We start from the raw sequence: 14,746 nt of genomic DNA, 5'->3' as shown, positions 1-14,746 counted from the left end.
TGATCAGCCCCAGACACGACGCTGCAACACTTGTCTCCCCCTTTCTGACGTTTGGATCCACTTTGACAGTGTGACATCTAAAAGCCATTACCACAGTCTGCACCATGAAAAAGCTTGCATTTTTGTTCTCCTCCTCTCATGCTTTGGCTTTTCCTTTTGAACATCCCAATTCCCTATTATTCTAAATATAAGAACCTTTCACTCTCGGTGAATTGAATAAAAATTCAGTGAAACTTGACTAAACTTGACCTGGGGAGGAGATCTCACCTGTATTTATGATGGTTGTAGGGAAGTGTAATGGTCTTAAATCCTGCATTCATATGACTTGCAAAGATGTAAAAGCATTTAGGAAGTACAAGTTTTTTAGTAAGCTAAATGTCTGGGTTCCATAAAGCCAATCCTTTATTTACATCTACCCAATATTTCGGTATCTAATGCGTAAGAGCATCCAAATGCAAAAGCTGACAGAAATCATTCCTTTCTTCCTCGTGGTGATACCTGCTTGTTACTCTGAAACCTTAAAAAAACCTCACTAGCATTAAAAAGCTGCCCCATGGGCACCCAGCCCCCCAGTTTCACATCCAGTCCCTATTCCCTTGTATCACTGGAGGCCAGAGGGTGGGAGTTATCCTAATTCAATGAGAGGGCAGTTTTTCGTAGTACTGAGAAGATAATAAAGGATACTGACTTGGCTCCACCTGGAGAATTGCCTTAAGATGCTTGCTTGTCTAATTTGCCTGAGTAATTCTTCTTGTCTAATTTGCTTGAGTAATTCCTGAAGTGCAGCTCCGCTGGAAGGAAGGATACTGCTAATTCAACAAAATCCCTTCCTACAATGAACTAACATGCCTCTGGTCAAATCTTATTTTTCATTTTTCCTACTTCTCCCACTTCTGCTCGAGCTGACTCTGCTTTAACCAGTCTCAAAAACCTCAAAGTTGAGTGAAACAAGTGAAATAAGCAATGAGTAGCCAAGGAGTTACCTCCCTGCCCCAGTCTCAGGGGGCAAAGAGGCCAAGCAGCAGAGGACAGAGAAGGCTCCAGGAGACCTGGTATTGATTGGGCACAACCCGAATACAGTGCTGCCATTAAGGGTCTTCCCCTAAAAACAAGCAAACAAAAGAAAAGCACGAGTCTCTTAATTCTCTGAGCTCTCTGCGAATCTACCAATAAATACGACATTTGGTGTTACTGCCCTTCTATATCAAATCACATTTTCAGAAACACCAGAGCATTGACTCTGAGCCCAACAATCATTCCTCACCCTTACAAATGGAAATCAAGGTTTAGCTGTTAGAAGTTGGAAAGCTCTAGGTTCAGACATTCCACAAAATAATGTCTCCTACTGTAAAAAATACAGTATTTTAAAGAGAAGAACTAACAAAGAAAACCCACTTCATCCCGATCACAAATAAGAGAGAAAATGGAGAAAACGTTAACAAGCCAGAGTCATTTCTTCTATACATATTTACAATCAATACCAAGTTGGAAAGCTCTAGGTTCAGACATTCCACAAAATAATGTCTCCTACTGTAAAAAATACAGTATTTTAAAGAGAAGAACTAACAAAGAAAACCCACTTCATCCCCATCACAAATAAGAGAGAAAATGGAGAAAATGTTAACAAGCCAGAGTCATTTCTTCTATACATATTTACAAGCAATACCAAAAGAGGAGAGATTTTTTCATAGGAAGGAGAGATTTTTTCATAGGAAGGAGGAAGTTTCAGGAACTGCAGAGTCCAGCTGAGCCGGGGAAGTGCCTCCACACTAAGGGCTGAACTAAGTCCACACACTCTCTTGGTAAATCACGCCCATCTGGGGTGAAGGACAGAGGATGAGGAGAACAAGGAACTCATCAGACAGGAGTGATACAGTGCTGCATTTGACACCACCACACTGAAGTGATACAGGGGGACAATCACCTCTTGGGCCCTTAGTGATGATGCTCCTTGTTTGTTGTGTGGGTGTCTATTTTTGTCAGTCAGGTTGACGGTTGGACAAGATGATCTTTAAGGTCCCTTCCAACCTAGAAGATTCTGTGATTCTGTGATTCCCTCCTGCTTCTCTCCCCCTTGCTATTTTGCTTTTTTCCTGTTTGGTTCTATATAAAGGATGCACTTTGCTACATCCATAGCCTCGGATAATTGCTGGAAGATCTCATGCGTGATCTTCCCAGTCACGTTGGCAGTATTCCAGGAGAAGCACTAGAGTAAACATTACGGGTTTAGCTTCCTTCTTTATTTCTACCCACCTGTTTACAAAGCTCAACTGCTCACAGCCCAGATCTGTGAGGCTACAAAGCAGCCAAGAATTCCATGCTAATGCAACTGCTAAGGAATCCCAGACTCACCTAAGGCCATCAGCTCTTGCTGACAGAGAACTAACCACACCGAGTTAGAAGCAACTCTCATCTGCCAAGGAATAGGAGGAACCAGATCAACAGTAATACTATTACTACATAGTATTACTATAGAGTATTATATACTATAATAGTATAATACAGCACTGTACTGTGGTAGTAGCAGGAAACAGATAATTATATTCTTAGGGTTTCTTAAGTAATGTGTTGGCAGACTGTTTAGACATAAACAGCGTAGGGGATTCAAATCTTACATCTGGAAACAGGACAAATCCATCAGTGGATGATAAAATATTGCTATAAAGTTAGAGGTCAGTATTTTTACAGGCATGCAGAACTCACAGCTCACTGAATCTAATTCAGCAATTTGTTATTTCGGTCTTTAATTTGCTGTTGTCATCTATCCGTCTAGTAAAAAAACCCTGCAATTTTCATGTGCTGATACCCATAATGTTAAAATTCCATAAAAAATTAAAAATTCCATTAAAAAAAACCATAAAGCCTCGTCTGAATGGATGGGTATGTTACACTGGAACAGAAGGAAACCATAGAGACGGATTGTATTGTGAAAGTATTGATAAAATTAACTGTCATGGAGTCATCAAATTTCCTAAATCAAGGCAGTTTATCTCAAAATTAGACATACAAAAATCTCCACCAGCAACAACGAATAATTATCCTGATTTGCCTTCTGCTGACAGCCGAGCTGCACGGGGCTGGCTTGTTCCACACACAGCTGAACTGGCTGGGAAATGCTGAAGAACAAGAACCCAGCAAAAGGGCAGGTGAAGGGGAAGATGCTACTGATGAAGGGAAACGTTGACCTCAGGAAACCATTGCTTTGCACTCACCAGAAAACTCTTACAGGCACCAAAAAACAAGAAAAGCTGCAAAGAGAACTTTTAAAGAAGTCAGCTCTGAGGACATTTGTGAGGAACTCATTGCAGGCATAAAGGTTGACCTGGGAGGAAAAAAAAATAATCCTAAGAACCAACCTCATGCTAATAAAAAAGGTAGGTTTCCAAAAGCAGAGAATTATAATTAGCAAGGCAGGGGTAAATACATTCAAGAGCAGACAAGCTGGTGTTTAACAGTGAGACAGAATACAGTAACAGAATTCTAAATAAAAGTGACTCTGGCTGGCAAATTATTTGATTTGTATTAGTATCACATGCATTCTTCAAATTATGTTGCTTTTTTTTTCCTGGAAATCTCAGCATACAACAAACATGAACAGGAGCATTTCTCTATACAAATGCAACACATCAATTAATACCTATATTTCCAAAACCAATTGCAACAGAGAAGTAAATAAATTAATAGTTCAGTAAGTGTTAGATTGGCAAAGATGGCACTTGAAAATCTGTATTTCTCCATGTACTGAACAGTTAATGGCTGTGCTAACTTCTGCTATACTTTCTTCTGCCTACGTGTCTTAACACTTATCCGGTTGCATCAACAACATGATTTTATTTCTATTCCTACCTTCTGAACATACTCCTAAAGCTAAGTGCATGCCAGTCGTACTTAGAGATAACTTGTTCATAAAAATAACTTTTGCCATATGAACATCCATCATTCAGAACCTGGAGTGATCACCACTACCATTTAAAAAAAAAAAAACCCCAGATTTACTTGTCATAATTCGTTATATGAAATGAAAAGGATAATCTAGAAGGAAAAAAAATAAGCTTCTGGTTACTGGATAGTTCAATCGTTTGTTATTAAACATATGATCATTTAAAACATACATTTCCAGAAATCTTAGAATCATAGAATCACTGAACGGTTTGGGTTTGAAGGGACCTTAAAGACCATTAAGTTCCAACCCCCTGCCCTGGGCAGGGACACCTCCCACCAGACCAGTTGCTATTTTATTTATCTGTATCTGAAAACATAGGAACTGAACTCCTGAAATTCTTAGTGCCTTAGCTCTTTGAATTTGCAGGAAATCAAGAGTGCTGGAGATCAGGTGGATGGCTCAAAAGCAGAACCTCCTGAAACTAATACACCCCCCTGGAAGCAGCAACCACTGGCTCAAGGGAGGAGAAGTTCTTTCACTCAACGAGCCCTCATATTCCCTGACCCACGCTGAATCCTTTTCTAGAGTTAAAGAAATACATGAGCCTACTGAGGTTTTTCTGACCCAACAGGCTCTAAAAAAAAAAAATAAATAAAAAAAATCCCTGATGATTTCTTGGCGTTTGCTAGCACTTCTGACTTTTATTTCCAAGAAGGATTATTATTACCTCCTTGCACTGTACGTTTCCCCACAGGACACCAGCAGCCATATGTCAGCCTTGCTCAGGGAGCTCTCCTACACAGCTCCGACAAGTCCTCACATACTTCCAGTGTTTACTTCAAATTATGGGCCATTTATTTCTGCAGTAATTCCTAGTTTTCTTGAATTAAATATAGAGTTCTAACACGCAGTTAAGCACACACTTCTCTAAAATACAGAGATTTGCCAGTTTTCTTGAATTAAATATAGAGTTCTAACCCGTTCTCTAAAATACAGAGATTTGCTGGTATGAGTAACTTAAGAGTGCTTAATTTTCATTAAATAACACATATTAGGCCATACATGTGAATCAAGACAGTAAAAGAGAATGTTTTTTAAAGCCCTTTCCAGCCATGCAACTTATCATTTGATTATATATCATTTTGTGTGATGTTCCCATGATAATGCACTTAATCATGAACCTTTGATTTTCACTCCTCCCCTGCACTTTGCTCATTAATTCATCTTCTCAGTCTCTACTCCTGCCTCTGCAGAGCCTCACATCCCTTATTCTATTTCAGTAATCCTCACCCTCTTACCCATGACGTGGGCAATATTTACTCCTGAATCCAGTTTTAATATCCTGTACTTTTGCAGAGCTGGAAATATGAAGTTTTATGGAATAAAAGAGAATAAAAAAAAAAAAAAATAATGTCAAAAGGGGGGATGGGGGGGAGTTATCCATTTCAAGTGATTTGTTAAGGATCTAAAATGCCAAAACATCTCTATGCAGACGGATAAGAGAAACTACAGTCATAAGATTGTTTTGCTACTTAATGTGTTACATTCCAAGATGGGGACAAGTATTGTATCTGTGTTGAATCATAGGGCTAACTTTTTAATTGGTGTTCTGAAAGTGTGGAGAGGGAATTGGAAATGAAAGAAATGGGGTATTATTAAGAATTCTAAAAGTTCTTAACTTATATCAGTATATTCAGTAGCTTTAGCAGTATGGATCCTTTTCCCAGGCAATGCTATATGTTTCCTGGCAAACCCATACTTGAAAGCATTTTTCCATCATAACGGTGTCATATCCTTCCAGAGGGAACTTAAGCTGTAGGAGATTCTCCATGCAGTGTTTGATCAGCAACATAATGCCCTAGCTTCATAGAATCATAGAATCATAGAATCATAGAATCATTGAGGTTGGAAGAGACCCTTGGGATCATCGAGTCCAACCATCTCCCCTACTCTACAAAGTCCTCCCCTACACCATGTCCCTCAGCACTGCATCTAAACGGCCCTTAAACACAGCCAGGGATGGGGACTCCACCCCCTCCCTGGGCAGCCTGTTCCAATGCCCGACCACTCTTTCGGTGAAAAATTCCTTCCTAATGTTCAATCTAAACCTCCCCTGTTGGAGCTTGAAGCCATTCCCTCTCGTTCTGTCACTAATTACCTGTGAGAAGAGACCAGCACCAACCTCTCTACAGTGTCCTTTCAAGTAGTTGTAGAGAGTGATGAGGTCTCCCCTCAGCCTCCTCTTCCTCACACTAAACAGCCCCAACTCCTTCAGCCGCTCTTCATATGATTTGTCTTCTAGGCCCTTCACCAGCTTTGTTGCCCTCCTCTGCACTCGCTCCAGCACCTTGATATCTCTCTTGTATTGAGGTGCCCAGAACTGGACACAACACTCGAGGTGTGGCCTCCCCAGTGCTGAGTACAGGGGCACAATCACCTCCCGACTTCTGCTGGTCACACTATTTTTGATACAAGCCAGGATGCCATTGGCTTTCTTGCCCCCCTGGGCACAGGCCGGCTCATATTCAGCCGTTTGTCAACTAGAACCCCCAGGTCTCTTTCCTCCAGGCAGCTCCAGCCACACTTCCCCCAGCCTGTAGCGCTGCAGGGGGTTGGTGTGGCCCAAGTGCAGGACCTGGCACTTGCCCTTGTTGAAACTCATGCCGTTGATCTTGGCCCAGTGATCCAATCTATCTAAGTCCCTCTGTAGGGCTTCCCTATCCTCCTGGGAGTCAACACTCCTGCTTAACTTGGTGTCATCTGCAAACTTGCTGATGATACACCCTATGTCCTTATCGAAATCATCAATAAAGACGTTAAATAGAAATGGTCCTAGCACTGAGCCCTGGGGCACACCACTTGTGACCGGCCGCCAGCTGGATTTGAATCCATTGAGCACCACTCATGTGGAAACAATCCGTGGCGGCAGCAGGAAGGGTGAAAAGAAGTAGTCATTTGAGTCACAAAGTTTTTTGTTCTTAGAGAGCAAGGCACAAAGGCCACACCTTGAATCTGAAGTAGAGCTGTCCGTAAACTTCACGCACCTCTGGGGACACACAACACTCACAGATTTATGCTAAATATTTCAAAGACACTATGGGAAATAAGGTTCTCCTGTATTTCACCGGGAATTGTGCTCAGATTTTCACTTGGGAAACTTTCCACTTTGAGCGAACATTAAAAATAGAATGAGGGTTATATGTATAAAATAAGAGGGATGAAAAATACTGATGCTTACAAAATTTCTGTCGCTCTATTTTCTTCCAAAAGAATTAATGTTAGTACTTGTGAGACACATTTGAATCCAACATATTTTTACATATTGAGAGGCACTTCCATCATCATCTAGAAACAATTCTTATAGCCACATTTTTTATTTAAAAGTGATATGAAGTTCAAATTTCAAATATCTTGGAACACTATCAGAATTCCTGTGCCTTTAGGATGCATTACAATTCAAATACGGGCCTTGTTTTCTAGAGATTTTCAAACCACATTGAGAAAGATGGATTCAGTGGCAAATGACATCTCTGAAAAGGAAGACAACCCATGGGGAAAAGTCTAAACCATAAAGATATGATGTCTTATGGACCAGGGTACAATATGACAGTTCTGGCAACACTTCCACTTGCTTGGATCAAACACTTCAAAATGTTACTGAGAAAGTAATGATATATGATTCAACACAAGCCCAGAAACACAACCCCATCCTGGGCTGCATCCCCAGCAGCATGGCCAGCAGGGCCAGGGAGGGGATTCTGCCCCCTCTGCTCTGCTCTGGGGAGACCCCACCTGGAGCTCTGTGTCCAGCTCTGGAGTCCTCAGCACAGGAAGGACATGGACCTGTTGTAACGGGGCCAGAGGAGGCCACGGAGATGCTCTGATGGCTGGAGCCCCTCTGCTGGGAGGACAGGCTGAGAGAGTTGGGGGGGTTCAGCCTGGAGAAGAGAAGGCTCCGGGGAGACCTTAGAGCCCCTTCCTAAAGGGGATCCCTCAAAGGGCTCCAGGAGGGATGGGGACTCTTGATCAGGGAGGGGAGCCATAGGATATGGGGAAACAGCTTTACGCTGAAAGAGGGGAGGTCTAGATGAGATGTCAGGAAGCAATTCTTTGGTGTGAGGGTGGTGAGAGCCTGGCCCAGGTTGCCCAGAGAAGCTGTGGCTGCCCCATCCCTGGAGGGGTTCAAGGCCAGGTTGGATGGGGCTTGGAGCAACCTGGTGTGGTGGGAGGGGTCCGTGCCCAGGGCAGGGGGTGGAACTGGATGGTCTTTAAGGTCCCTTCCAACCCAAACCATTCTATGGTTCTATGAATTGCAAGTTCAAGAGAACATAAACCTGCAAACATTTCAGTGAAGTGTGCAAGAAAAAGCAATGAACTACCCCCAAGCAGGAAGCAGCTCCACCTTTGTGCTGCTGAGCAGTAGGGAGCAGTTACCACCAGCTACTGGCCGCGAGGGTTTAAATTATCTGTGGAACCACCTTTATCTGTTGACAGCAGGTCAGTTCCTCGAGGACTAAGTCTGAGCACTTTCAGCCAGTTCTTCATCATTCTGGAAGAACGGCTGTTCTTCTTGAATGTCACATAAGGTCACGTAAAAACTCCTTATTCCAAAAGGGTTTCAAATCTTTTTTAAATACATTTGCTCTAGCTTTTGGCTCCTGACATTTGGACTTCTGTCCTTTGCTTTTTCCCTTCCTCCATCACTCTCACAGTAATTAGTCTCTTTCGGCTTCGAAGTCTGAGAAGTTGAAGAGTGCCAATATCCTAATACTGATGTTCTTAACATTTCTCACCTAAGAAGAGAAGCTGTTGCTAAACCAGTCTTTGAAATTTCGTCGGTCAGTTAGAAAACCTTTTGCAGGAAAGCCAGTTCTCCAAGAAGGTCAGAATACACGGATTTATGATTGCAAGGCCAGCATTTCAAAGCTTTTGCAAACATTAGTCTCCAAAGCTTAGGAGATTCACGATCAACCTGATCCTTCTGGGGCAAGGTGAAACTTCTCTAGAATGTGTTTTCATGCTTTTATTGCAGTGGATTTTGAGGACTACACTACCTGGATTATAAAGTCATTAAGCACTGAGCCTGGATTTTCAACCCATGGTTTGTCCTTTAAGCCCACAGGAGCTGCAAGTTTAGGATCTGCTCTTCTGGCAGTGACCTGCTACTTGGGAAAAGCTCCAGGAACATTTTGCTGATGCAGATGACAAAGTCTAAGAGGGCACGGGTTCAGCAGGGCCAATTCATTACCCAAGCTGAGTATGAAATTTTGAAAATAAATGCTATTGACTTCTCACCTGTTGGTGGTTCATAACGAGAGTGTTTGAAGTGTTTGCCTTTTCTCAAAAAAAGGTTATTTGTCCAGACTTTGAGACGCAATGGGGAACGTGACACAGAAGAGCAAAACGCTTCAGGCACATCGATTTATCTTCTTAGGTGGTGGAGGAGAAAGACACAGCTCAGCCTAAGGGCTTTCTGAGACATGTTTGGAAAGGTTTGCTCCATTGAAAAAAAAAACAATTTTAGATGGACAAAAAATTTCAGAAGGGAGCTGCATTTTACCCAAGTCCCTTCCTGTTTAAAGGTTAGAAAATATCACAGACTCTTCTAGGTTGGAAGGGACCTCAAAGATCATCTTGTCCAACCGTCAACCGAACTGACAAAAATAGACACCCACACAACAAACAAGGAGCATCATCACTAAACCATCCCTCCCAGCACCACATCAACCCGTCTTTTGAACACCTCCAGGGATGGGGCCTCAACCACCTCCCTGGGCAGCCCATTCCAATGCCTGATAACCCTTTCAGTAAAAAAAATTTTCCTAATATCCAGCCTGAACCTCCCCTGGTGCAACTTGAGGCCATTTCCTCTTGTCCTGTCGCCTGTGACTTGGGAGAAGAGACCGACCCCCACCTCTCTACACCCTCCTTTCAGGGAGTTGGAGAGAGCAATAAGGTCTCCCCTCAGCCTCCTCTTCTCCAGGCTGAACACCCCCAGCTCCCTCAGCCTCTCCTCATAAGACTTATTCTCCAGACCCCTCACCATCTTTGTCGCCCTTCTCTGGACCCGCTCCAGCACCTCGATGTCTTTTTTATGGTAGGGGGCCCAAAACTGGACACAGTACTCGAGTTGAGGCCTCACCAGTGCCGAGTATTAAACCTTCCATGCCCTCAAGTTACACCAGCTGAAGGAGATAAAGTTACTTTTGGTTGCTAAGGCTTTTATGAAGGCATGTGGTTAAACCCCTGACTGCTGAAGTATAGGTAATGCACCTGAACACTTCTTGCTGATAAAAACTGTCATTAACTCCAATTTCTGTCTCCGTTACAACAAAACTTGTTTAATCACTATGGTATTAAGTAGATTTAAGCCACCTATGAAAAAAATGGCAAAACCATAACAAGTGGATGTATTGCACTATGGTTCTGTCCAATTTATGTCAAATATTAGGTAACATGGTTTGGTTGCTCTAGAAGTACCTGCAAACCTCCCGTTTGAGCTGAAGGGGGAAAAAAAAGGTGAACTTCTTTAATACCTCCCTGCATCATCATGACAAGCTGTGGTGGGTTGACCCTGGCTGGGCTCCAGGTGCCCACCAAAGCTCACTCTGTCACCCCCCTCCACAAAATATAGCAAAAAGCTCACGGTCAAGACACAGACACGGAGAGATCACTCACCAATGACCATCACGGGCAAAACAGACTCGGATTGGGGACAATTCATTTCATTCCTTACCAATCAAATCAGATTAGGACAATGACAAATAAAAACTAAATCTTTTGACACCTTCCCCCCACCCCTCCCTTCTTCCCCATCTCAACTTCACTCCTGATTTTCTCTGCCTCCTCCCTGCCAGCGGTGCAGGGGGACGGGGAATGGGGGCTGGGGTCAGTTCATCACACATTGGCTGCCAAACCTTCCTCCTCAGGGGGAAGACTCCTCACACTCCGTGGGGTCCCTCTCACAAGAGACAGTTCTCCATTAAATTCTTCAACATGAGTCTTTCCCATGGGGTGTAGTCCTTCATGAACAGTCTGCTCCAGCGTGGGTCTTCCATGTGGTCAGAAGTCCCCTGCTCCAGCTTGGGCTCCTCTCTCCATGGGGCCACAGCTCCTGCCAGGAGCACGGCCTCCCCACAGGGTCACAGCCTTCTTCAGGCATCCACCTGTTCCAGTGTGGTGTTCTCCACAGGCTGCAGGTGGACAACTGCTCCACCTTTAACTTCCATGGGCTCCGGGGAGACATCTGCTCCTCCATTAACCTCCACGGTCTGCAGGTGGACATCTGTTCAACGTTTAACTTCCATGGGCTGCAAGGGGACATCTATTCCACCTTTACCCTTTATGGACTGCAGATGGACAACCTGCCTCACCATGGTCTTCACCACGGGCTGCAGGGGAATCTCTGCTCCGGTGCCCAGAGCAGTTCCTCCTCCCCCTCCTTCTTCACCAACCTTGGTATCTGCGGAGAGGTTGGATTTCTCACATCTGCTCAGTCCTCTCTTCTCACTGTTGCTCTTCTTACATGAGTTTTTTTCCTCCTTCTTAAATATGTTATACCATAGGCGCTACCACCATTGAGAATGGGCTCAGCCTTGGCCAACGGTGGGCCCATCTTGGAGCCATCTGGCATTGGCTTTATTGGACATGGGGGAATCTTCTGGTAGCTTCTCACACAAGCCATCCCTGCAGCCCCCCCACTACCAAACCCTTGCCAGGCAAACCTCATACACAAGCCTGGGGATTTCTCATTTTATCCCAAAGAGAATAGTATGGGCAGCCAGATGATCCAAACACCACATCTGGTACTTGTGCTTTCTCAAGCAATGCACATACCCTATATTTCAAGCAGACTTTTACGGAATGTTAATGTTAATCCCTAGGGAATCTCTGCTCCGGTGCCCAGAGCAGTTCCTCCTCACCCTCCTTCTTCACCAACCTTGGTATCTGCGGAGAGGTTGGATTTCTCACATCTGCTCAGTCCTCTCTTCTCACTGTTGCTCTTCTTACATGAGTTTTTTTCCTCCTTCTTAAATATGTTATACCATAGGCGCTACCACCATTGAGAATGGGCTCAGCCTTGGCCAACGGTGGGCCCATCTTGGAGCCATCTGGCATTGGCTTTATTGGACATGGGGGAATCTTCTGGTAGCTTCTCACACAAGCCATCCCTGCAGCCCCCCCACTACCAAACCCTTGCCAGGCAAACCTCATACACAAGCCTGGGGATTTCTCATTTTATCCCAAAGAGAATAGTATGGGCAGCCAGATGATCCAAACACCACATCTGGTACTTGTGCTTTCTCAAGCAATGCACATACCCTGTATTTCAAGCAGACTTTTACAGAATGTTAATGTTAATCCGTGCACAACAATTCTCCTCTGCAGTATAAGCAAGCAATCCTAAAATGTACTTTTAAAAAATATTTCTCTAAAACTGACAGTGGTATTATCTATACCCAGAAATATAATTTGAGGAATTTTATATATTAGTCAAAAAAATTCCTGGTGGGACCTGTCAGTAAATAGTATTTAAAAAAAAACAACCCTGAAGCTGCAAGACATATATAAATAAATGGGGAGAATTCCACCCCGCAGGTGGTACACAGCTTGGAGATAGGAATTCTCAAAGACAAGTAGCAGTAACAGAATGGATACCTATAGTACAAAGTTAGTTTTAACTATTTTTTCCTAGGAGGGAGAGAGAGAGAAAATAAATATAAAATCAGACAAGTCTACATCCATCATGTTTTCACATTTATTAGTTTTAGAAATTCATTTAGAATTTCTATCTTTCTTCAATTTGCCTCCAAATTGATACTAACCAGTGCAAATTTATTCAAATTTAGCTCATCACCATCTTTGAAAGTTCTCCACTTGTACTGCATTGACACACCAAAAACTTTCATAAACCACCTCTCTAAACTCATTGTCTTAATTACGTTACATTCATCATCGCCCGTTACTTTCTAATAGTCTTACCACTGAAGTTGGTCCCATTCAACTATAAGGCACACTAAAAACTGCCCTTCTGTAAAATGATTTTCCACCCATTTGAAAAATACCAAAAAGGAAACAAATTATTCTTTAGAAGAATAGAAGAATAAGGGGTTTTTACAGATTGCTTTTCTTTGGGGAGAAAAAAAAGATAATAGAAAAACCCCTGATGATCTTATATATTTTTTTTCAATATTTATCAGTTTTTTTCTGGAAAGCTTTTCCAAGACCTGGATGGTTGTGGAACTCACAGCTCAAAATAATTCTCACATTAAGTGAGAATACTCACATGTAGGAAAAAAATCCCGGAACACACTAGTACAAGGAAAAACATCATTAGAACTGATTCTTCCCCACCGAAAGGTTTGAAAATCCATTTAATTATCTGAAAAGTGAAATGTAAAAAGGCCCACTTCAGTTCTGGTAGCCATCAGAATTCACTTTTCCCAATCACAAAGATGCAAAGAAGTGAAAAATCAGGCCCATGGTACTGAAAGATCTTCCGTACTCTACATTTCTCTCATGATTCAGTCTTCCTCTGTACAAATACAATATAAAAGACTGTGCTCACATCGACTGACTTTGATGTTCTAACAAAAGGCTCCAGGCTTGCTGCTCCCCACACCCCTCGGACTGCATGCAGGCTTTTCTGAATACTAATGACCAATACTTATGCTTCCTAGATAATATAATCAACTTCAGAAGAAAATGGCATCTATTGCTCTGACGGTGTTTGATGTTAGTTTGCTGTGATTCTGTTACTTCACAGAATTTCCAGACTCTGGTACCAGAGTGCCCTTTCTGCCACAGAGATGCTTGAGCTACCACTACCCTGACACACTCTATTTAGGAGTATATTTCTGATACTAACATGATAAAAAGGAAGGAGGCTGTGCCTTTTAAAAATTCATTCTATGTTGCTTAATGCTTATTCTCTTTAGCTTGGAGCTCTAACAGCATACAGCCTTGGCTTCCTTTAATTACTTTATGAAGCTGCAGAAGTCAGAAAGAAGAAGAGACCATACAAGAGGTTTCCAAACGCTTTCTTCGTTATTGATGCAACTGGAATTCAGATCCAGAATATGCTTTAAGCACAAAAAAACATGGCTACAAGAGTAACTGAGGAGTCCCAAGAAAGCCATTCCCTATCATTTACTTCTGCTACCAATGGAGAGCCTATGGTTACCCATTTAAAAGTGAGTTTGAGACCTGTCCTAAAAATTGATTACCAATCACCTCTTGGAACATTTTTTTGTCGTACATAACCACATATGATTCTATGAAAAGTTACAGATGAACAGCCAAGAATAAAGTTTGGAAAGAAAATAAGAGCAGACCTTAGTAGAAACGCGATATTAATGAACGAAAGAATAGAAGGAAAAGTGATTTTCAGCTTACCTGTCTCCATTAATTCATGGTAAAATTAATTATCCTTTGTGCCAAAATCTAGTGTGTTTATTTTCTCAAATGGTATGCCATTTCTTAGGATACTTCCATATTAACAATCTCCATTGCACATTCCTTTTTTCCAGCAACCTGTGTGTGTTGGAGGGAAAAAAAGATAACATGTGTGTCTCGTGATTATAATGTGCTTTATAACGAACATATTTAGAAATCTTGTGATTAACTATGAAATAGAAACACCTCTTAAGTACAATTACTTCAAATTTATCAGGCAGATACATCAAAAACATACAATTGATAAACATAGAAAACAAAAGCTAATTCATCTGGTTTTGACTAAAGGTTATATTCAGTTATGCTTATCTTCATCAGCAAGAATATTAATAATAACGTGGAACTTGTTGTTGAGACACCACAGAGGGGGCAGCCTACACTACACCCATCAGCCCAAAACACCCGCAC

At 42.4% G+C, this 14,746-nt stretch overlaps 1 long non-coding RNA gene across 1 annotated transcript in view; it reads right to left on the bottom strand.

Moving 5' to 3' along the window:
• LOC106885183 overlaps nucleotides 1-14,400 on the bottom strand; it is a 149,360-nt gene extending 134,960 nt beyond the window's left edge. The window contains exon 1 of the long non-coding RNA XR_001411398.1: nucleotides 14,279-14,400. This is a non-coding gene — a long non-coding RNA (uncharacterized LOC106885183). The remainder of the gene's footprint in view (nucleotides 1-14,278) is intronic.
• Nucleotides 14,401-14,746: the final 346 nt, after the last annotated feature.

The sequence above is a fragment of the Calidris pugnax genome, unplaced genomic scaffold (assembly GCF_001431845.1).
Source record: "Calidris pugnax isolate Ruff unplaced genomic scaffold, ASM143184v1 scaffold3, whole genome shotgun sequence".
In the NCBI taxonomy this organism is placed as follows: Eukaryota; Metazoa; Chordata; class Aves; order Charadriiformes; family Scolopacidae; genus Calidris; species Calidris pugnax.
The sequence above is the reverse complement of the archived record's forward strand: the minus strand, read 5'-3'. Positions and strand labels throughout refer to the sequence as shown.